Below are 25,956 nucleotides of genomic sequence, written 5' to 3'. Positions count from 1 at the left end.
AGAATAAAATTTCATCTTCCTGTAAAATATACAAAATGACAAAGACAAGCCAATTGAGGCAATTTTTTTTTTCTCAAATTAACCTTTATAATAACTACACAGGGCAGAGGCCAGATAAATGTATTAATGGCATGGATGCATGTCAGTTTTCCTTGTAATTCACTTTTACAGTTTCTAAACTGTAGATAGTTTACCATGGAAAGTGTAAAATATTGGAAAACATGACTTGAATGTATGTATATTGAAGGTAAGTTATATTAAGAAACTGGTAGATAAATAAAGCCATGATGTACATTCTTAAGTACTACCATTAACATTTATATGAAAACACGTGTAAATTTTCTTCTACATATAGAAAATAGTTAGAAATTTTGCATTCAAAACAATATTTAGAAACAAATATATGGTTTTCAATATGAAATATTTGTTCATGACATAAAAAATTTTCATCAAATAATAACATATAAGTTTGAAAGGTTTTTCCTCACATTTATATGCTTTATAAATGGCCACTTAGTTATATATGATGGTGACTTAACAAAACCTTATATAGGGGGAAAAATAGTTACAAACAGAGATGGAGGAAGGCAAACCATAAAAAACTATTAAATACAGAGAACAAACTGAGGGTTGATGGAGGGTGGGGGAGAGGGGAGGGCACTTGTTGGGATGAGCACTGGGTGTTGTATGGAAGCCAATTTGACAACAAATTATATTAAAAGAAACTTATATAATACTTGCATTATACTAAAAGCATAGATTGGAATTTAATTTTCTACAAACAAGAAGTTTATCTACACATAAAAGTGAATTTTTATGTAAGACATGTCAAGATGGTTTTTATTACTAGGTGGTGGTTTAATAACAGAGACTTAAGTGCTAACTAACCTGAAGTTTTATGTCAAGAGCAAAAATTTCTGAAATTCTCATTTATTTTTCAAATATTATCTCTCCTGAAAATAGACGGAAATTTCAGGAAAAAAAGTCACAAGTATATATGATATGGGGTACCTAATACCAGAAACAAAATATATACTGTATATATTCTATTATCTAAAAAGTTGTTCATTCCCTATTACCACTATCCCACTCCTGACACAAAACAAATTCAATGACAACACTACCAAAACCTCAATGGCAACCCTGGAGAGTAATATGGCAATAAGTTAACTCAAGATTAGAGGGGTAAGTCCTTGGGTGATCTCAAGATGCTTTCTTAAGGTACAGTATGCCCACTGCACAGTGGAACCTCTCTCTGCTAGGAAGAGGACAACATCACTTTCTGCTTCTATGATAAAAGCAATCTAATCAGTAAGCCGTATGCTTATTATTATTTAAGACTTAGAATTATTAGAGGTGTTCATTACCAAAGCCAACAATTCATGTGCTGATGGATGTCATTGTACTGTATAGGGTACAGAATGAAGCCTCTGCTGAACATAGGCAGTGGTCTCTATGGACTGGACAAAGAACTATGTAACAAAGACTTAAAGAGGCCAAAATGAACATTATACCAATGGGTCCCAGAAAACCTTCAGATTTCCATTTATCTATAGCCTGAAATGCTGCCTGTATCCAGTCTTATGGTCTTATAAAATTATGATGCTTTTCTATGATGAGTCACCTACAGTATGATTAGATTAATGTTCAGAAAATAACCTTTCCCTCTCTCACCTCTCATCTTTCCTTCTTCTCCATAGGGGAAGAATAGTATGCAGTCTTTCTGATAATATTTTGTCATGTGTCATGATTTGGTCAATGGAAAGGACAATCAATATATGCCAGCTATTAGCTCAAGCATTAGGATGTATCATGTATTTCATCTACCTGTGCTTTGTGTCCAGTCTTTGCAAAGAATAGATATCCCAAGTAACTTCCATCCATTAAGTATGGGCCCCAGAAAGAAACATTTGGAGGAGACTTACAGCCTTAAGCACAGCTATTCCAGGCAACCACATAATTGTTATCGTTTATGTTGTTGAGATTTTACCTGCCTTTGTTGTTTTTGCTACATGGTAATAGTTAACCAAAGCACCCAGATGTATTAACCTTATTGTATTTTTTTGTTTGACCAAAGACTAAGGAATGTTGTGAGAAGCCAAAGAATACCATTAAGCTCTAGAACATCTTTTATAATGTACTACTGTAGACTGATGATTTCTGGTGCCAGGCTCAGGGCTTCTTGCTTATCTCGGTGCTCACTCTACAAACAACACCTCATTTTATGTTTCTGATATCATGATTGCTTCAGCAGAACTTTCTCAACCCAGGATTTAAATTTAGTAATGAGATTTCCCAGAGCCTACCTAAAGAGAGGAAATTCCAGAAAGGAAATCACCATTCTTTCTGAACATGATGTGATATTTTGATTGAGAATTATTTCAGGGAAGAGAGTCAAATTTCCCCTAACAGCCAGAGCAGAGAATTTAATTTCCATGTAATAATCCAAGTTAGTGTTAACTCCAAAGTACCTCCTATACCTGAAAGAGTCAAATGCACACCTATGGAACAGTCTTAAAAATTGGCCTATGAGGATTTTACTTAAGTCATGATACTCTCCTAATTAAAAGCTTTAAATGGTTTTCAATTGTGTTAAAAAAAAAATGTAAGCCCCTTTCCTGCACAAAGGGGGCCCAACAACATCCGGCCCCTGCTAGCCTTTCCTATTCATCACTAACCATTTGTCCCATTTCTTGTTAATTATGCCTCAACCTAACTGGGTTTTGTTTTTTGTTTTGTGTGTGTGTGTGTGTGTGTGTGTGGTTTTTTTTTTTTTTGTTTGTTTGTTTTTACTTCTTAAATATTACCAACTTTTTCTCTTTCTGGGATGTTATTCTTATTGCTCTGTTTGCCTCCCTGGATCTTTCCCCAAATCTTCATATGATTAGCTCATTGTTATTCTTTAAACCCAGTATAAATATCATCTCTCCAGAGATGTCTCTCTTGCTTACACCAACCAATGAGACTATCTCCAACTGTTCCATCTTTTATCCTGTTTGTTCTCTCCTTGTGTATAAAGAGCCTGTAATTATTGTGTTCATTTTAAAATTTTCTTACTATCTGATTCTCCTATTAGAATATGATCTCTACAATTCCAGAAAAATTATCTGTTTGGGTTATTGGTTTACCAGTATTTAAGAACCAGTAGGTGGAAATTGTAAGGTGATATAGTTCAACTTAAGAAATTTCCTAATGAGGATTTCCCATGTCCATGGATTCCCTTTTGATAGATATGTTAAATCGTAGACTAGATGCTTATTCCCAAGGTATTAGTGATATATTGATGCATTAAAAATCATCCCAAAATTCAGTGATTGACAACAGGCATTTATTATGTCATGGTTTCTGTGGGCCAGACATTTTAGATCACCTTGCGTGGTTCCAACTCTGTCTCTCACTTACAGCCAAACTTTCAGCTGGGGCTATATCATTTCAAGATTGGAAAGAGCCTTAGCCTCTTAGGTGGCTCACACATGGCAGATTGTTTCTCCTATTCTGAGTGCTTTGGAGAGAGAGAGACAGAGAGATTGAGAGAGAGAGATTGAGATTTTTTTTATATAACCTAACTCTAACTGACATTCCATTACTTTTGCCAAATTAGAAGCTAGTGTTAGGTTCACGGCACACTCAAGAAGATATTACATAGGAACATCAATACCAAGAGACTGGGATTGTCTTAGAATCCATCTACTATCATCAGAGCTATTGTAGAGTATTCTAGAATTGGTTAGCAGTTTATACTGGCTTAGTACTAAACTTTCACTGCCAGTACTTTTTTATTAAATTTGTCATTGAAATACTTGGAACACCAAAAAGCTTTTTAATTATTTACAAGACACATTTCTAAAGTAATTCCTGTCCTAGTAGGGTTGTTTGCACCCTGAAAGCCTCTACAATTTGAATACGTCAGTTATATTCCTTCCTTCATTCATTCATTCAACAAATACTTGTTGAATACTCAAAGCTGACTATCTGCCATGACAAGAAGATGTTAAGTAATGAAAATATACTGAAGAAGAAAAAAAGTGTTTGCATTCATGGAACTTAATAATAGTGGGAGAGTACCACATTAATCAAATGTTTAATTGCATTTAGACTTTCCTGGATAAATCCCTTAGAGCTCTTCCTTTCTCCTGTTACAACTGCATCTGCTGCTGCGGCTGCTTCACTAATTCCATAGATTCAGATACACCACGGGGGTTAAATTATGACTTTAAAACTTATTGATGATGCATAGTGAAGTTACACCTAATCTTGGCTAGTTTATGAGTTAGTGTTTAATGATTTTCCTCAACATTTACATTATTAAGATGTTACATTGCTTCATAGTATGTGTTTACTGCACTGGTTAACCAACAACAAAACAAGCTATGATAGATACCACTTACTCCATATTGAGTTGTGACTAAAGGTTTTTTGATGGGCCAACAGTTTTAGCTCATGGATTAAAAGTATAGCAACATCAAATAGCTTTGAGGCTCATATAAAGCATCATCAAAATTCATGGTAAACATATCAGGAGAGACTGCAGATAATGTTTAAACTCATTGTCAAGACAGTATTGCCATCTTGCCTGAAATTGATAAGGTTCAACTAAGCAGATCAAGGGAAAACTCTTTCCATTTCTTTTATTTATTTAGTTAGTTACATTTTTTTTTTTACAAGCTTGCAACATAGGTGGGTGGAAAACCTTCAGACACAAAGAAGAATGAATCGCTGATAGTTATTCACCAGACATCCTACATATTCTGTTGACTTATAACTTTGTAAATTTCAGAGTATGTTATTTCTTACCATCATTGCTTTTGTTGTCTTTTCTCTTGGCCAATTTTCTGGGCGTATTCCCCACGGAATAGATGAAACTAGCCTGCTTGAACTTTTTCTATGATGTGTTTGACAGAAACTTTTGTCTTTCAAAGAAAAGTAAACAATCGCTGAGGGATTGAATCTCTTTCCAGCCTCTTTAGTATGCATATTATGGACTGAAGGAATGACCTAAGAGGTCTTTCAATTGCTTATATTTTTAATAAAAGGGGCCTTCATTTTTTAAAAAGTTTAATGACTTGGGATTTCATTTACACCAAATAATGAGAGCCTGTGCAAGACTGCAAATTGTACTTTGGGTGTTGTCACGCACTGCTGCACTTGATAGATAATTTATTCAGAGGCCTAGGAGAGAGCTTCGTAAAAATAAGTGGCTTTGAGGGTGCCAATAAACATTGATGCCATGCACGTGCCAGCTGTGAAGTCATTAGTAGGTGAAACACCCTACTGTGCAAACTGCTTCAAACTGACTCGAGGAGGGAGGTATTTTAGCCAAAAGCAGAAATGAATTCATAAATGTGTCCTACTTTCAGTTCTCTGTCTCAGTTCTGTTTTAAAAATTTCATTTATTCCTTTTTTTGGTTGGTGTAGGTTGCTGGATATAGCCTTTGAAAAGGCAGAGTGCTCTATTTTTTCAGATTCTTAACAGATAATTTTAGTGCAGTCTATCACTGAACGATTAGCATTACAAATCTGCCTAACTAGGTAGTAAAGGAGATGACCAGTTGAGATTGTGCTTAGAACTTCTTGTTAAGAGTAGATGAGGTTATAGGAAACCATGCTTACACACTGGTACTAGTTTATATTTTGAGAAACATATACATACATATTATTTCATTTCTGCTACAAGTAACTGTGAAGCAGAAAGAGAATTAACTTGTTCTGTCTATCTGCAAGGATAGAAATAAGAACTATGTATGCAGAGTAAAATAACTCAGATTTTGAATAACAGAATTGTCTAGAACTTTATCTGACCAAGGGGAGGTTAGTCGTTTTCCATAGCCAGTGAGTTTCTCGTCCCTGAAATACTCCAATATATGCTGGATAGCCACTTGGTAGCAATGCTGTACTGAGAATGTAGGTTTCCAATAGCAAGGATATTCTGCCAGATGACTTTAGCGTACTTTCTTCCAAAGATTGGTTTCTATCATATTTTTGCAAAGAAAATTTCCTCCAGGCTAATTTTAGCTCTATAGTATCAGGCAAAGTAAAATAAAACATTATGGCAGGGAAAAATGCAAAATAGAATTCTCTACCTTGTAATTGGGAATACTTAGTTTCCTTTCTTTATATTCTGTAACAAAATCTTCTGGGAGAAAAAAAAAAGTACTGAAAAAGCAGCTATGAATATGGGTCCTCTGGATTATTCTTGCAGCATAGAAGAGTGCCCATTCAACATGTTCTTTATTTTTACTTAATTATGATTCCTGTTACTTCTTTCATTGTCCATTTCTTTTCAGAAGTACCCAAATAAGCAAATGATAATTTTTAGATTTATGTTTGTGTAACCACACTATTATCAGCTAAATGCAACCAATTTCACAGTTAATACTATACTAATTAGCTTTTCATTATATTAAACATTTTAAAACATTTCTTAATACTGCAAGTGAGGCCAGGAAACATAGAGGAGTGTTTGGGTCTTGCTCAGCGAGCTGTGAATACATCTCCTGAAAGTACACAGATAACTGAGAAATGAAGCCTGAAGTACTATATGTAAAAATGTCTGCAGATGAAATACTGTTTCTTTAAGTTGAAGGGCCAATATAATTATGATGGAGGTAAAGCATCCATTTAAAAATACAGTCCAAATTTACAGAAAATACACTTGGCACAATATAAAATATAGTAGATTTATTACTAACATTCTGTTTTGATTTGACATTGCAGAAATTACTCTCCAAAATGAGACTTGGGGTGCCTTGGTGGCTCTGCTCGTTGAGCATCTAACTCTTGGTTTTGGCTTAGGTCGTGATCTCATCATTCAAGGGTTCAAAGCCCCGCATCTGGCTCTGTACTGAGAGCATGGATCCTGCTTGGGATTCTCTTTCTCTCCCTTTCTCTCTGCCCCTCCTCTGCACACTTTCCTTCCCTCTCTCTCTCTCTCCCTCTCCCTCTCTCTCTCTCTCTCTCTCTCTCTCTCTCTGAAAATAAATCAATAAACATTAAAAAAAGACAGTGAATCTTGAGCATTTTTCAGTTTTAGTATTTGTTAAAAAATAATGATAATTAGCATTTCAATTATGAAAATATAATTTATCATAAAAATATAAATATTGTGAATATATAATGATTCTAAATAAAATGAATTTTAGGAATGATATTTTTATAATATGTATTTGCTCTATTATAATCAGAGCAAAAATGATATCAAGTTAGGAACAAAGCTTGTGAAACTGGAGAGAAAGTTGTGGTAGGAAACATTAGACTAAAAATCAATGCTTTATATGACAGATAACTTCCAAGAGTTCAGAGTCTAAACACGTATGTGGTTTTAAAATCCCAAAGTAATCATTTCCATTTGAAATACTCTAAATTTAGTACTAGAATAGATAACTATTTTTATTAAGGTTGTGATAATCCTTTAGAAAGGATTCTAGATCTATGGTTTTAAAAGATCACAAGAAAACAAGGCCATTAAAACTGTATCCAAGGAATAGAACATTCAGATATTGCTTTTATTTCATGGAAAAATCAAAGTATTTATATCAAACATTGGACCTTGGAGAGAAACGGTGGCAATCCAGTTTCATTCTATATTTAGACAGGTGAATTAAAAGTAAATGATCTTTAGAGAAGTAATAGAGAATATTGTATCATCAAATATAATGCATAACTGAGCATTTCTATATCTCTAGTAACTGAAATTTTTAAAATATTTTACCTGATGAAAAAATGTCATTTGTTTAAAACAGAAATTAAGTAAAAAAAGGCAGAATTATTTGTAATATTCCCCAAAAGTATAAAACATTTCTTAAACAATGTTATTATATATACAAATAGTTCTCTAAGTTTCTTCAGGGAAAAGTTTTTCATATAGCTAGACACAGACATATGTGTGCCTTACATACAATTTATTTTTAAGGGCTCTTTTGAATTATAAAGAATATCATCTATTGGTAGTTTGGATCAATTTTGAAATATTGGATTTTTGCATCTCAAAGAATGTGTGACTGCCAGTGTAAATGAAAAGTGTTTTTTAACTGTGCCTTGATTACATTGGAGAATATATTTCCCATAATCCCCTCTCTTACATAGTTCTGAGTTAGACTTGGCTGTGATAGCAACCTGTGAGGGAGTATAAATTTAGTGCTGTAGTCTAGTACAGTTTCTTCCCCAAGTTGTACCTATTTGCAATAATTTCCAAGGGTATTTGATACTTATAAAGACTCTGGTAGATGGACTCTGATGTTACAGTCTATGCAGTTGAATCCAGACTCTACTACCTGTCTGTGGTAACCAGAATAATGACTTCCAAAGAAGTTCCCAGAGTTTGTGAATAAATTATATGGCAAAATGAACTTTGCAGATGTAATTCAGTTAAGGATCTTGAGAAAGGAAGGTTATCCTGGTTTCTTCAGGTAAGCCCGATATAATCAAATGGATCTTATAAGAAAAAGAGGGAGGCAGGAGTCAGAAAAGGTGTTGTGATGCAGGTTATGTCACAATGATGCTTGAAATTATCCAATGGCTTCTCATCATGCTAAAATAACCCCCCAGCTCTGTATCTTGATATAGTTGGGTTTAGTCTAACTCTCTTAGCCCTTTTAACACCATTCCATTGTGAAGAATCACACTGTAGAGGCATTTGTTTTCTTTATGCTCCTGAACCTACTGCATTTATTCCTACTTAAGTTCTTTGTATTTCTCTTTCTTTATTGAATGGTCTTTTCTCATTTTCTAAAGGTATAGCTTCTTCTTTTTAGTCATTCATTTCTCAGCTTAAATATTCCTCTTTCATATATCTGAATATTTGCAATCTCACTTAGGTTCATTGGCTATCTGAGGGCTATGCTCTTTGCTGGCAATTTCCCCTTTATTTCTTGAGACAAACATTTTCTCCATTCCTGTGGCCTGAGGATCCTCAAATTCTGGCACTGTTACTGTTTTTTTTCCCCCTACCAACAAACAGCCCTTCCTTATCTTCTCTGAGTTATGCTTTGTTTCTCCATGTGGAATGTGTCCCGAGGGTTGAACATGTCTGGAAATGGCCTTTCCTTTACAGCTAGGGCAGAGAAATATTATATTTTTTAAACCATAGTATGCACACTGTCTCTCTCAAAGATATTCTACTTTCTTGTGTCTCTTTTTTCTTTTTTTTTAATGTTTTTAAATGCTTATTTATTTTTGAGAGAGAGAGAGAGAGAGAGAGAGAGAGAATAGGGAGGGGCAGAGAGAGAGGGAGACACAGAATCCAAAACAGGCCCCAGGCTCTGAGCTGTCAGCACAGAGCCTGATGAGGGGCTTGAACCCTCGAGCTGTAAGATTTTGAACTGAGTTGACCTGAGCCAAAGTCGAGGCTTAACCAACTTAGTCACTCAGGCCTCCCTCTTGTTTCCCCTTTTTGGATATTGATCAGTATCTCATATTTTGTTTGTATATTAATTTAACTATCACCCTTACTCTGTCACAATAATGTAAGCTCCAGGAAGCAAAGACGTTGTCTTTATTCTTTACTGTGGTGTTATGTGTGCTTAATACAAGGCATAGCACATTAAATGTTTGTTAAATAAATGTATTTGTTGGTTTAGATGGTGATTAGACTTCTTATGAATCAAACTGCATCAGATTTTTATAGCCGAGAGAGGATGAGGAGGTTGTTTAGTCTGAAGACAAAACACACACACACGCAAACAAACTTGCATAGAAAGGGTCCAACAGTTTTCCTCAGTAATTAATTCCCCAGCCAAGCTTTGTAGAACTTGTATACAATCCCTAGAGAAGAAGCTGCTTGAGGAAAACAAATACACTGTTTGGGGGGGGGGGGGTGTCATTTGTAATCTATAAGTATGGAGGCAAAACAATGTGAATTTGGTGCACAGTTCCACATAAAATTAGGAATAGATGTTCTCCTTGGATATAAAGTTGAACAACTTTAATGGCTGCTCTGTTAGTAAAATCTGGAGAGATCACATTTTCAGTGAATGCCAGTATTGTCACTAATGAGCATTTATCGTGGCAAAATGATGCTCTGTATTTAAGGTCATGTTGTGAGGAGCATGGAAATACTGGTAAAAAGTGAGTAAGAGGGCCACGCAACATTGCATATAAAAATAATGCTGAACAGTTAGCTGAAATGCACTGATGTGGCCATCTTTTTTAAATCTATATTTAACTCTGATTTCTGCTCTTGCTTTCAGTACATTTGAAAGAGAATAATGGTCTTCTTCTTTGATGCCATCACTCTAATTTTCAGATGATATTGTGTAGTGTGATAACATATTTCAATATCTAAGATGTTTGAATAGATGAAATAAAGTTAATTGTTGATGCTTATTAATTTTCTGTCACTGCAGGATGCTTTTATGCCTCTTCATGTAAATGATTGACTTGCATAATTGCTTGTATGTCCAAGTACTGCTTTTTGAGAGATGACATCAGTGAATTTAAAGATTTTATTTTAGATTGCCTTTCAAAATTATTTCAGATACCTTCTTATATATAATTATTCTGCTTAGGCGGAACAAAAGTGGGCCAAATTTATGCTAGAATTATGGTACTCTTTTTCTCTGACAATATATACTTAGCTATCAAGCATTTTTATGTCTGGCATCTAGTTTTCTAGCCTAATTTTCTGTTGGGGGATTAAATGCATTATTCTATTCACTTACCAATCTATCCTTCCACCAACCCACCCACTTATTAATTCAGCCATAATTTTTGGAGAATTATCTTTGTATCAGACACTGAGGTTTCCCATGGTGATACCAATTAGGAAAAACATATGGTCTCTTCTTTGGAGAGGTCAGAGGTAGTGAAGGTGTGAGACACAAATAAATAATTTGAAAACAGTCCTTTGGCCACTTCTCTTGTTTTTCTTAATGCTTGTAAAGCTTTATGCACAATAAGGTGCCCTTGATGTTGGACATTAATTGGACACTCTGGAAGACTAGGGGATATTAAATAATTAAAAGTAAATAAAACACAGTGTTTGGTTTGTGTTTGTTAAAAAGGGTATTAACATTTGGGATAAAAAATCTTGAAGTTTATTATCATGCTCACAACTCTTATAAAGGTTCATAAAATGTGCTCTACTCTCTAAGACCATTATAATGAGAGAGAAAGTTTAAAGGAGGGGAAGAAATTTGATAGCAAAATGTATATTAAAAAGAAAATGCAACTGAATATAGATGAACTCTATCAGTAACAAGAAAATGATAGTTTTCCAGCTTAATTTACTCTGGCAAACACTTGCAAGTATGCAATGGGAATATAATCTAAACACCTTATTAGAATATGTATCTCTTTGCTGCAGCTTGCTTTATCATACGAATAGATATATAATGCTTCCAGGAATAATTTGTGAGTAAATGTGTTTTGTTAGCTGTTACCAAGAAAACTGACGGGAGAAATACATTTACCAAAGTACTCAGAATATGATTTCTTTAAAAAAATGCTCATATTTAGGAGACCCACATTGATAATTTACATTACTAATTTTCTATCAGCATCATATGTGATGAAAGCAAATTAAATAGCTTCTACAACACAAAAGATAGATAATATCTTTATTCAAAATGTTTTTGTCAAATACATTATGTCCCATTAGAAAGTAGTTAATAATGAACTTAAGCAAATTGAGGAATTGTGTGATTATGATGCTTAGTCATGTAGATAATATAGTTAAATTTATATTAGGGTCTTGATATCATTTAAGATGGAAAAGAAATTGGTGAAAACAATTCTACTTCATTACTCATTAGGACGATACATTCTAGTAAAATAATTCAAAGATAATTGCTTTTCTATAAAAGTTCTAGATTTTTGGACTTCCCAATGTTTTAAAAATACACTGTTTCTTTCACATAAATATTCATGTGAAATTCAATGACACAGAGATATTAATCCCCTTCTAGGATAGAAGCAGCCTTTAAGATTAACACATTACATTTCTTTCGCTGTTTCTCTGCCATCCTCTTCTTGTCAGAGTGATCAGACATCTATCGATCTCTAGTTACTTTTGCACTCATGTAGAGTCACTTCTTTATGGACCACATTCTTTAACTCAGCTTTTTACCAGTCAATTTACATGCATTTTATGTGTTAATAAATATCTGTCTTCAGCAATTACCTTCAGCAAGGTCCTCCAGTCAGTGACTGGAGGAAAAAAAAAGAAATACTCTGTCCAGAATGTAGAGTTCACCACCTGGAAACATTTCAGTGTTCATGTTGATTTATAATTAGCATTATAAAACTTAGATTCTGCTTATTTGGAAAATGTCACATAATAACAATAATGTCATTTTGTAAATCAACTAAAGTAATTGAAACAGAGTTTCTCAAGCTAGAGCCCACAAACAGTTTGGAAACTTTTTTTTTTTTTAATATTTATTTATTTATTTTGAGAGAGAGAGGGAGAGGGAAAGAGAGTGTGTGGAGAAGGGGCAGACAGAGAGGGAGGGAGGGAGGGAGGGAGGGAGAGAGAGAGAGAGAGAGAGAGAGATATTCCCAAGCAGGCTCCATACTGTCATTACAGAGCCCAACACGGAGCTCAATCCCACAAACCATGAGATCATGACCTGAGCTGAAATCAGGAGTCAGACACTTAACCAACTGAGCCACCCAGATGCCCCTGGAAACTATGCTATTAATATTACTTGAAATGGTCTATGTTTTATAGGTTTATATGATAATGATTTATATATTTGACTTAGCTTACTAATTGTGTAACAGTAAATATATCTATATTATATATACTAGTTATATTTAGTTTCATGAATCTAGATATTTGCATTACACTGTTATAGGAATAAAATAATTCTAGGTGTTCAAGGTAATCTATGCATTTCAGATTTTGAATTAAAAATATGCTTCAAATACTCAAATGTTTCATTTATATCAAAAATCAATTATCATTTTTTAATGTATTTTTTACTGCTTGTTTATTTGCTTTGAGAGAGAAAGAGTGTGCAAGAGGGAGATGGGCAGAGAGAGAGGGAGAGAGCTTGATGCAGGGCTGGATTTCACTAAGCATAAGATCATGACCTGAGCTGCAACTAAGAATTAGACACTGAAAAAACTGACCTGCCCACGTGTCCCCCAATTATTTTTTTTATTTTCAAAATTTAACACCTTAATATGTATTAACAAGAATAGGCTATCTTAAAATCAAGCAGTCTTAGAAATTGGTTTCATAATCCCAATTTTTTTAATACTTTGATTTTTTTTAGAGCAGCTTCAGGTTCATAGAAAAATTGAGAGGAAGTTACATATACACTTTATATAAACCCACATATATTCTGCCTCCGTGCATACGTACCCTCCTCCCTTAATTAACATCACTCACTAGAGAAGTATACTTGTTAGAGTTGCTGAACCTATATTGACAAGTTAGGATCACTCAAAGTCCTTGGTTCACATCACAGTTCAGTCTTGGTGGTGTACATTCTTTGGGTTTAGACAAACTTGCTCACAATTATTTTGAATCAGGAATTCAGATAAGTCTTGGCTGGATGAGTTGTGTTTAATTTATGTGTCATAACCATGAGTACCTAAAAGCAAAATGTCCACTTACATTATGGTTTCCTCCTTCGCATATCAAGTGCTTAGGTGGACTTGGCTGGAAGGCTGGACTGAGCTGGACAACTTTCCTTGTCAATGGCATCTCCAGGTTTCTCCATATTGTCTCTTACATGGTAGATTAGGTCTCCAAGATCCCAGTGCTGAAGCTGCCAGGTCTTTAAAACACTAGCCTGAATTGACATGGTGTCTGTTTCACCAAACTATTGAACATAACAGTTAAAGGAAAATCACTTTTATTCATAGAAGTAGTGGCAAAGAATTCATGGCTCTCTTTATATTACTAAGAAATCTCTAAAGATTTTTATTTCAAGTTATAAAATTTGGTACACACTGTGTTGAATAAAATAAGATGAAATGTTTATAATATTTAAATATAGTTAAAAGAATTTATCATGTTCTAGGACTACAGATAACTTTATTATCCAGAAAAGTTAAACTCCTTTATTAATTTTTTTGTCTCTTTTATTTTAACTTAATAATGTCATTGGAAAGATTTATTTCATGGTGTTTATTAGAGAGTGCATTCACTTACCTATGGTTTTGTCATAGTCACTTACAAATGCTTATCAATAGTCACACAGACTGGCAGAGTATACAGGTAATTTGCATCATTATAAATATATGTAAAAAAAAACAAAACAACTATTAAAAATATCTCAGGAGCACCTGAGCGGCTTGGTTGGTTGAGTCTCCGACTTTGATTTCAGCTCAGGTCATAATCCCAGGGTTGTGGGATCTAGCCTCACATTGTGCTTTGCTCTGAATGTGGAGCCTGTTTAGGGTTCTCTCTCTCTCTCTGCCCCCTCCCCTCTTCACATACATACTCTGTCTCTAAAAAAGAAAATAAATAAATAAATAAAATCTCAGAATATGTTAAAGTCTTGGTGTCAAAATTCAAAATTCAAAATTTTGAAGTTTAAAGGAAACTTAGAATTATTTTAGTAAAAGATAGATTGTCCCATTATCTTTAAATAATTTAGGCATTGTTTTATAAGTAAATAATAATACATTAACATTTGGACTGCTATTTTCCAAAGACTTAGATATGAAATATGGTGCATTTTGTTAATCACCAATGACGATTAATTGATTATTGTAAAATTGTCAAAGTAATTCATGTATAGGAACAATTAATTGAGCAGTATTATGTACCAGGAACTCAAGTGTGTTCTTTTTTTTTTTTTTTTTTTTTAATGTTTATTTATTTTTGAAAGAGATGGAGACAGAATGCAAGTGGGTTAGGGGCAGAGAGAGAGGGAGACACAGAATCCTAAACAGGCTCCAGCCTCGGAGCAGTCAGCCCAGACCCTGATGCAGGGCTTGAACTCACGAGCTGTGAGATAATGACCCGAGCTGAAGTCAGAGGCTCAACCGATTGAGCCACCCAGGCTCCCCTCAAGTGTGTTTTCTACATACATTATCTTATTTAATCCTATTACTCTAAAAGATATGTATCATTTTCTTCTTTATTAATAACATTTTGAAACCACTAAAATTAGTTTAAAGTTGCTGCTGGGAAACAATTCCTCTGTTTAGACAAGGGACTATACAATTCTTAACCATGAAGAAAAATGAATTACATTTGTACTGGAGGGAAATGTAAAAAATGAAAACCTGATAGTGCTTTGCAACTATTTCTTTTTCTATTTTTCAATCTGGAAGGACCTTCTTAAAACAACAAATAACAATAAAAAAAAGGTAAAGGCTAAATCATAAAAGAAAATATGGGTAGAATCTGCTATCATATAATGAAAATCTTACACACAACAGAGATCAGAACAAATGTAAACAAAACAAAACAAAACAATCAAAACAACTTTAAGGAAACCCAATAAATGCAAAGAACAGTAAAAAAAAAAAAACAAAACAAAACCAAAAAGTCAAATATACAATCCTCACCTCCCCCCAGGCCTCCCCTCCCACCCCAAACAAATGTTAAAGCTTAGAGACATAGTGATCCTTAACAACAAGAACTTGAGACAGTTAAGCAGAGCAACAATATATTTTGAACCCAGGTTCAAATGACATCATATCCATTGTTCTTTCTAATTAAAACAGTGCTTCTCTAATATACAGCTCTTCTTTATGTCTAGTACATCCATTTGAGTTAATAAGTATTGATTCAATAATGGTAAATGGCTGGGCACCTGGGTGGCTCAGCTGGCTAAGCCCTGGACTTCTGCTCAGATCATGACCTCATGGGTCATAGGTTCGAGCCCCAAATGGGGCTCTCTGCTCTCAGCACAGAGCCCCGCTTTCAATCCTCTGTCTCCCTCTCTACCTCTCACCTTCTCTCTCTTTAAAAAATAGATACACATTTAAAAAAAATACTGATAAATGGCTACATTTTGAGTCTTTTATTATTCAATTACTTTTCTTTCCTAAAGTTTACATTTTCTTTTTTTTTTTTTTTCTCCTAGTAAAGGAAAATGAACTGAGAGATGAGGGGCAGAAAGAAAGGGACAATAAAGATAAATATAATGACGACAACAATGATGATGATAACAATGCAAAACAATAACAACTTTAAGATTAAGATTACTCACCCAGTCTTGGGGCGGCTGGGTGGCTGGGTTGGTTAAGCAACTGACTTGAGTTCAGGTCATGATCTCACAGTTCGTGGGTTCATGGGTTCCAGCCCTGCATCAGGTTCTGTGCTGACAGCTCAGAACCCGGAGCCTGCTTTGGAGTCTGTGTCTCTCTCTCTCTTTCTGCCCCTCCCCCACTTGCACTCTGTCTCTCTCAAAAATAATTAAAACATAAAAAAGACTAAAAAAAAAAAAAGATTACTCACCCAGTCTTAACATTTGATCTTTTCAGGGATTATTATGAACGTATATATGTGTGTGATGCTGTTACATACTGCTTAACAATCTCTTTTTTTACTTGACAGTTTATCATAAATGCGTTTACACATTTTAATTGTTTTCTATACCTATCTGTATCTATTAATCATGAGGAAATGCCTCTGCCTACCCTTTCCTTTGTTTCTTTTGTCTTATTGAATTGGAAATGTTATTTATATATGAAACCTTTATCATGTTATCTGTCATATCTTTTTCAATTACCTTTACTTAGTTTGTGATTTTCATTTTTAATTTTATTTTATGGTATTTAAAATTTTGTGAACAAAAAGTTTCAATTTTTGTAAAGTATATCAACTTTTTCCTTTATGATATATACCTTTGGTACCATATCTTCAGCTATTCAATGTGTAATAAAGGTGCTGGTTCTGAAATGAAATTGGATGCACACGAATGCATTAAACGTACAGATTTAGTGCTTCTAGTCACATGTAAACTCAGGGAGCCATTCTTAATTGCACCTATTCTGGTTTGTGCATTGATCCTGAATTGGCAGTGATAAACTTGCAATTTGACCTTTCTTTTATTTTCCCTCCCCTTCCTTCCTTCCACAAATATTTATTGATTACTTTCTGCATAAACATTTATAGCATCAGATGATAAATGGGACATATACCCTAACTTTAATGCACATAAAATATTAAGTTGGTATTACATCATCACTCTTCCTGTTGATGTCAGAGAGCGATGGCACTGAATGGCAGTTTTAAACTCTATGCTTCTGCTGTATATATTGAATTCCAGGTGACTATTCTGGAACAAATTATAGGTGACATTGGCTTTTTTTTTTTCAGTCTATCCCGGCCCCTGATTGGGTATTTGACTCTTGACCAGGCTTTCAACCTCTGTGTATCTATAGACTTGGAAAATAAGGGGATTCTTTATATCTTAGGTCACTATAACCAAAACTTATAATGTTGAAACTAGTATGAGGGACCCATGTAGGGCCAGGATATACATTATCAGAGTAAAATAGAATTTTACCTCTTTTATGTTTCCTAGTAATCACTCAGTCCTCATTATACTACATATTTTTTCCCTCATCATATAATCTTATTAGAAGTCCTCACAATTCAAATTTATCTAAAAAAATTATCTAAATTATCTAAAAAAATTATCTAAAATTAAATTATATGTATATATGTGTGTGTATGTGTGTGTGTGTGTGTATATATATGTGTGTGTGTGTGTGTGTGTGTGTGTATATATATATATATATATATATATATATATATATATATATGCCGCACATATGTACCTCCTGGAAAACCTGAATGCACAGCGCCTTCTTGGTCGCCCAGCGGTGGTGGGCTTTCCGGTGGTATGGAGGAGGGAAGGTGTACTCAATCCCCAGCTCCTTGCAGATCTTCTCAAAGACACTATAGTTGGTCTTACGGAGGTTTTTGAGCATCTTGTTCCTCTGGTCGATGCTCATCAGCAGATAGCGCTTATGGGTTTTGTCCTTTCGGTGTTTCTGCCTGTGTTCTTCATAATTGCGGATCTTGACGGTCAAAGCAACAATTCGAGCCTCCAGGGAGCTGGTGTCCTCAGGGTTTGCCACGATCTTCTTCATCAACTGCTCTTGCTTGACGTTTAGCTTCTCCTTCTGGCTGGCCATTTCCAAAGACAAGAGTCTTCTTACAACATCGTCAAACTTCTCAATTCCGGGAATGTTCAGGTAGTCTTTGAGCAGCGTGGAAGGGGGCGGGTCATCTTCTTGGCTGCGCTGGACTGGTTTCTGGATGGCATATCCGCGAACGGCTGGAAGGATAACACCTCCAGGAGGGGAGGGAAGGCCCCACTGGCGGAAGGGAGGCCTGGCGCACGCTCCGCCCGGCAGCCCGCGGACTGGAGCCTGGGCCACTGCCTGGGTCGTAATCGACCTCAGCGCCCTCCACGCTGTTCTCAGCATGCCGACTTGTGACCCCGCGGGGCCAGCGCCACGGCCGCCACCGTCCCTTTTGCGGCACCTATATATATACATATATATACATACATACATATATATATATGTATGTATGTATGTATATGTATACATACATATATATATATATATATGTATGTATATATATATGTATGTATATATATGTATGTGTGCATATATATATGTATGTGTATATATATATGTATGTGTGCATATATATATATGTATATATATATGTATGTGTGCATATATATGTATATATATGTGTGTATATATATATATATATATACATATATATATATATATAATATATATCCTGAAAATACCAGAACTTACTTTGACAATAGTGTTAGTCCAGTACCTAACTTCCAAATGTGGAGAATAAAGTTTTATCAGTGTATTTGGTCCTGGTTTTTAGGTGCTTTTTTATTTATGGTGCTGTCATATTTCTGCTATTGAAAACTTGTTACTTACAACCTCTGACTCATCCACTGTTCTTTTTCCTCCTCATTCGTCCTCAGGTTTAGGGATCCCAAGGTTGAACTCTTCTTAATTTACACTCTCATGTACAGCATGTATTCCCAAACCTCGAAATCAGTGACAATATATCCGGTTGTTGAAGGTTTTCTACGTCAACCACATTGGGCCAGATCTAACTCATCTCTATAGACCTCTAAACGTGGAAATGTGTCTAAAGTCAGTATAGATAACCTTCTTTCTTGATATGCCCTGTTTTGGAATTTTTTGACTCTTTTTTGCTCATACTACCAGTTGGCATCACCTCAGTTCATCTGAGTTTGCAGTAGTATAATTAAAGCTTAAAAAAGAAATGATTTTAATCATTCCTCTGCTACAGCTCCCTGCCCCCTAGGAAACTGTGCTCATCTCCTTCTCACTGAACAGTTCTGCATCGAATGGTTTGTAATTGCTAACTTCACAAGAAGTCCTGGTAGCCCTTTCATCAGAAATGCTATGACAGTTGCTAGGCTCACCTTTGCAAGATTAAAAGTTGCTTTTCAGAGAACCAAAGAAGAAAATTCTAGGGAAAGTTTGTCTACATAATCAAAGGCACATTTGGAAATAATCTTTTTTTTTTTTTCATTTTTTAAGTTTGTTTATTTTGAGAGAGAGAGAGAGAGAGGGCACATATATATGTGCAAACAGGGGAGGAACAGAGAGAGAGGATGAGAGAATCCCAAGCAGGCTCCATACTGTCAGCACAGAGCTCGATGCAGGGCTCAAACTCACAAAGCACCTGAGCCGAAATCAAGAGTCAGAGGCTTAACCAACTGAGCCACCCAGGTGAACAGGAAATATCTTTTGAAAAGAAAAAAAAAAAAAACAACCAGCTATATATAGAAGGTGAAATTGTTTCATAATATTTCATAGGATCTTAAAAACCCACATATGCAATTTGCTTCTTCATACATACTGATTTTTTTAATGAATTAGAAAGTGTAAATTAAACAAAATTTTTCTTCCATTTGAATAAATTTTACTCTCCATTAGGACAAAATTTTATATTTGATACACCTAATTAAAATTTGTGATTAAATTGTTCTTTGTGTTTTTTTTTTTTAATTAACATTTATTTATTTTTGAGAGACAGAGAGAGACAGAGCATGAGTAGGGCAGGGGCAGAGAAAGAGGGAGACACAGAATCTGAAGCAGGCTCCAGGCTCCAAGCTGTCAGCACAGAGCCCTATGAGGGGCTCAAACTCAGAAACCACAAGTTCATGACCTGGGCCGAAGTGGGACGCTTAACTGACTGAGCCACCCAGGTGCCCCTTAAATTGTTCTTTGTAAATCATACATATAAGAACTGAAAAATCTACATGAAACTGGAAGTTGATACATCACACCTGAGTATTTTAAATTTTATACTCTATCATAACGTAACTGACGTTTTCCTTGTTCAAATTTATTCTTACCCGTGATCACTGCCTCCATCAACCCCAGTTACCCTCAGTTTTATATCGGTGGAGCACCTCAGGCATAACTGTAAAACTGAAATTTTTATGTGAATTATTAGGCTGTGATTTCCAAGCGCTAAATGCAACTTTCTATACTCTGTGTGGTCATACTCGCGCTGGAGTCTACAAATGACATTTCTCCTTTGTCAGCTGGTTTCTTAAAGGGTCTGCCAGTCGAGAACAGGAAGGAAAATCAGAAGGCTGAAAAAGTAAAAGGCGGATTGCTTCCTCCTTCCTTCTGTCTCTGTCTCTCCTGTCATTGCGCCAGCAAAAACCTTCTCCTTGACAGCAATACTTTGCCCCATGTCTAACAGAGCAGGCCTCCTGCACTCCCCGGAGGCAACATCAGAGGCAAAGCAGTGCTGCCACCTACAGGCCTACGTTCCAGCTTGAGAGCCCCTTCCTGCTCCATAGGCAGCCACACAGCACCCGACCTTAGAAATCTGATTCCCAGCCTACAGCTAGGCTTCTCCAGTCTTCCAGATCCAGATAACACTACCCGACAACCTTTGTTCTCTTGGACCCATGGGAAATGGCTGCTTTTTGCAGTTATTACTTCTGTAAATTCAGTCTTCCCTTTTGGTCTTTTTCACTTCAACATGTCCTGCTTAATAAATTCCTATAATTATATTTTCTTAATTGAAATAACTATAGTAGTTTATTCTCTCTCACTGAATCCTGATCAATAAAATCTTTTAACTGTTTTTAACTGTAAATCTCATTAATATCTATATTCCCTGTCAGAGTAAGAGGTAAACCTTGGTAACCTTGTGTTGCAAAGAGTGGCTAAGTCATGTAGTTAGCCATAAATTAGTCCTAAGATTCTTTTCTTTTCTTTCTTTCCTTCTTTCTTTCTTTTCTTTTTTCTCTTTTCTTTTCTTTTCTTTTCTTTTCTTGAGAAGAAGAGAGAGAGAGAGCAGGGGAGAGAGAGAGAGAGAGAGAGAGAGAGAGAGAGAGAGGAATCCTAAGCAGGCTCCACACTCCGTGCAGAGCCCAACACGGGGCTTGATCTCAAAACCCTCGGATCATGACCTAAGCTGAAATCAAGAGCTGCAGACTCAACTGACTGAGTCACCAGGTGCCCTAAAACTGGAATAATTTTTTTAAGTTTATTTATTTTGAGAGAGACAGAGACAGCATGAGTGGAGGAGGCGCAGAGAGAGAGAGAAAGAGAGTGAATCCCAGGCAGGCTCAACTCTGCCAGTGCAGAGTCCAACGCAGAGCTCAAACACTCGAACCTGAGCCCAAACCAAGAGTTGGATGCTTAAATAACTGAGCCACCCAGGCGCCCCTAAAACTAGAATAATTTCATTAAAGTTCATTTTATCAATTAAAAAATTGTTTTTTTCCTCTACTTTAAGACAACTAAAGACAATAACCCTGTTACATTTTAAAAGGTTCAATTCAACCAATAATTTTAATGGGGCCTGGCATTTTCCTGATTATACTAATGTAGACTTCATGCAAACTACAGATTGGATTAGAAAGAGATCAACGATTCATATCAAGTTTTCTTTTATTCTATAACAAGAGAAGATTGAGTGTGAATTATGAAGTTTCATGATAATCACCTGATAATTTTAAAGCACTAAGCCCTGCCTTAACCACTTCAAAAAAATACAATTCTTGCCTGCATTGTTCACTATGACAGATAATAAAGATGAAAAATACATGAAGAATAGATACTTCCACTGAGAAGTTTAAAATATAGTCAGAAAGGCAAAAATAAAAACATATAACTGTGTTAAAGATGGAAATATTATACTAATAATAATGACTGTTACTGAGAATTTAATAAAATTAAGATAATAGATACGGAGTGGTAAAAGATACATCAAAATAACTGAAATAGCACACGTGGTAAAATATCTAGTGTGTTATTTTTAGCCTATAAAAATTCCCAAGGAAGGATTGCACAGAGATGTTATAGGTAATAAAGAAGAAAAACATGAAAACTAACTGAGGGAAGAATTGTGATATGTCAGGGCTGTGAACAGTGTGAATTGACAGGAAAGAGTTTATTAAAATAAAGAGTGAACCAAGGCTAATGGAACGCAAATTTGAAAGTTTATTAGTCATATAACATCTCAAATTGAGATAGTTCCCAAAGATGAGAAACATCTGGGGTGGATTTTGGTACATTGAAATCAAAAAGTTTAAAATTAATATAGCATATAGAAATAAGATCTCTAGAAAAATATACAAATTTATGAGAAAATGGTCTACTAATGAGAATTTTTTTCCTTAGTTTCTCTGACAAAATGTGAAGTAGGAAAACACAGATTATGGATATTAATTGTCAATATAGGCATATTAGTTGATAAAATTATTTTCTATTATAAATCTTTTTTCTTCTAGGCAATACATGTAAACATGTAAGCAGTTGACATGATTTAATGAGAAAATATCAGGGGCTCCTGGGTGGCTCAGTCAGTTAAGTGTCCAACTTTGGCTCAGGTCATGATCTGGTGGTCCATGAGTTCTGGCCCCTGTGTTGGGCTCTGTGCTGACAGCTTGGAGCCTGGAGACTGCTTTGGATTCTGGGTCCTTCCTTCACTCTCTCTGCCCCTTCCCCACTGGTGCTCTGTCTTGCTCTGTCTCTCAAAACTAAATAAATGTTAAAAAGTGTATATATATATATATATATATATATATATATATATATATATAAATTCCAATATCCGATAATATATTTAAATTTTTAAATTTACACTCTCCATAATAGAACGTATAGGATTTATGAGACTTATGAGCACAGATATAGGCACAAATATGTATATGTATGTTATACACATTTATACGACATACACATTTATATGTAAGATTGTATATACATACATCTGGAGTTTATATATAAAGATTTTACATATATATGCACACACACGCACATGAAATTACATTTAGGATAACATTAAAATAAAAAGAGATGATAAATAAATGACAGGCTAGGAAAAAGAAATACCAGCCAATCCTGGTTAACAGTTTGTGTAAATAAACACAAAACTTGTTTCAAATATTCCTAGCTACCAACATGTAAAAATCATCTAATTATTTATCACAAAAAGAATTGTATATTAATTAAATACACCTATAAAATGTGGCTTTGAAATACCTACTTTTGTGTAAAATTTTAATACAATTTAATACAATACCTAATTTTAATACAATTAAAATTTTATTTTTTATTCATTAAAATCTTTTGCGAAATATAGAAGAAGAAAATGCAAAATCAGAGTGATTTGGGTGGAGGAGAAAATTATTCTTTTTAAAATTATTCTTATTAATAATTTTTATATTAATTCTAAGCACATTTTTAAAATATCAAACTAAGTTTTAAGAATGCAGGGGGAACTGGTACATTATTTTACAGGCATGTACATTTCTGATGCCTTGAGTTGATACAGTAATAATAGATGAAAGTCTAGAGAAATAAAGGGAATGCATGTCATGTATATAATTTTAATATAAATTGTTTCAGTCAAGCTTAGGGGTGTTATAACAGTATAGAATTGTAAACAGGTGATTGAAAGCAAAACTGTATGCTTTATCCACCAGCCACATAGTTGACCAAGTTATCATTTTTGTATATAAAGTTTCAAATGCTGTTCAAAATGAAAATGAATATACAGTGGTTACATAAAAGGAAGTATAAAATCTTAAAAACTTAAAATTTAACAAATAAAACACCCTCCAACACAAATCATACATGTCCACTTATATAAAGTTCTGAAAACAAACAAAATGAAGTGTAGTAGTAGTAAAAAATATAAGTATTGAATGCTAATTAACATTAGAGAAATAATGATATTCATAAAGCCAGGACAGTGACTTTCTTTAGGGTGGTGATAAAGGATTGTCCCTTAGAAAAGTATCGAGAGTCCTTTGGGACCTTGGGAAGATGCCATTTCTGGACATAGGTGATAGATAATACCTGCGTATGAATCGTTTTTGCATTGCATTTATATTATTTAGTAGAGAAACGTTTTAATTTCATTTCCTGCACAAAAGTGGAATACAAACACTTCAAAACAAAGCCAAGCCTTTTTGTACACAAGGCTTTATGATCTATTTAAGTTTTGGAACATATACTCACCTGAAACTCCAGAATCTGCTTCAGAAAGTATGGAGGTGGAGTACATTGAGAAAATTTCAGTAGCATTTGATGCCAATGCTTAGGTAAAACTTCTAAAACTAATTTTAATATCATGTTAATGAAAACTTTTTTTTACACAAGTAGATCTATGCTTTGAAATGTATATATTAACTTCATGACATATGTTAACAATAATCAAGTGGGAAGTTGCAGAATGTCAGAAGAGCAGTGACATATACTTCGATAATACTACTATTGAGTTCTTCTACTTGGTACTGTTTGACCAAAACAAACAAACAAACAAAAAATGTGTTTCCTGAAGGCAACTATAAAATACAACCCTAAAACATATCACAATAGAAGAGGGTTCTTTTTTTTTTCTTGTTCTTCCCTTTCATGCAAGAAAGGAGGAAATAAGACTCCAGTTTACCTAAATTCTGAGACTGTCTTTGGGCATAGGCCTATATACTTCTTGTTATTTAACAGTGAATATTCTTTTCTTAAGAATCCACGTGACCCACTTAATTTATCAAGATGTTGCAGGAAAAAAAAATTCTGAAAAAGCAGTTAAAGCTTTAGCTTTACATATCTGCACAAGGTGTTCTGGCCCATAAGTGTTACAATCTGAAAAATCATAATAAAAAAATCCAATAAATGTTGTAAAGAGTTTAAAATTGTTCTAATAGGCTTTTCAATTAGGTGAAACTGAGCATAGCAATTGTCAATTAGAAAGGACCTGCACCCAGAATGGCCTATTCCTCACAGAATTATTGGAGACTCAACCATGCAGTTTAATGAGGGAAGGAAGCACAGTGATTTGAGTGGATATGGTTTATTTGCAACTCTTCATTATGTATGAGTGCAAGTATACACACATACTGTATTTCAGGGCCTTAGGAAAATATTAACATTAAATTGATTTTAGATCTCTCAACGTCCAAAATTTTGTTAAAAGCATAACATTTATTTGTGAGAAAAAAGAAATAGTCGTGGAAATGATTTAGTTTCTTTCATGAAATGTGAATGCTGTTTATGCCAAATTGCTCTAGAAAAGGAAATATTGTTTATTTGTTATTTACGTATTCCTCAAATCAGGGCTAATTTATCTCTTTATAATACTGAAATGTGGTGTTTTCTTTAGAAAACTCTTTATAATTTTTTTTTTAAATCCTGTTTCTACTCTTATTTTTATTACAGGAAAAATAAATTATTTAATAACAAATCATACTCTTAGCAGGTCATTGTCTTAACTACTTGAATTTTGAATTCACTTATACTTCTTGTGATTATAGGTTTTGCATTTTTTTGATATCCTGTATTTTTTAATAAAATCATTATATACATACTTTTGTTATTCTCATTCAGCACTAATTTTTTTTTATACTTCCAGCCATTTAAAGTTTATATTTCTTTATAAATGCCCTCACTGGACACATTTTGAAATTATCATTAGGTCTTGCATATATTGTCGAACATACTGCCAGCCACACTTAAAGTTGTCAGCATTCATTAGTTATTGTTATTTGGAAGAGTTTC

General features: G+C 34.5%; 1 pseudogene; it reads right to left on the bottom strand.

Moving 5' to 3' along the window:
• Nucleotides 1-13,589: 13,589 nt before the first annotated feature.
• Nucleotides 13,590-18,394, bottom strand: LOC132684344 (small ribosomal subunit protein uS15m pseudogene; annotated as a pseudogene).
• Between the last annotated feature and the right edge of the window lie 7,562 nt (nt 18,395-25,956).

This window comes from Panthera onca, chromosome C2 (genome assembly GCF_046562875.1).
Source record: "Panthera onca isolate mPanOnc1 chromosome C2, mPanOnc1 haplotype 2, whole genome shotgun sequence".
NCBI lineage: Eukaryota > Metazoa > Chordata > Mammalia > Carnivora > Felidae > Panthera > Panthera onca.
Note: the sequence above shows the minus strand (reverse complement) of the source record. Positions and strands in the feature narration are given on the sequence as shown.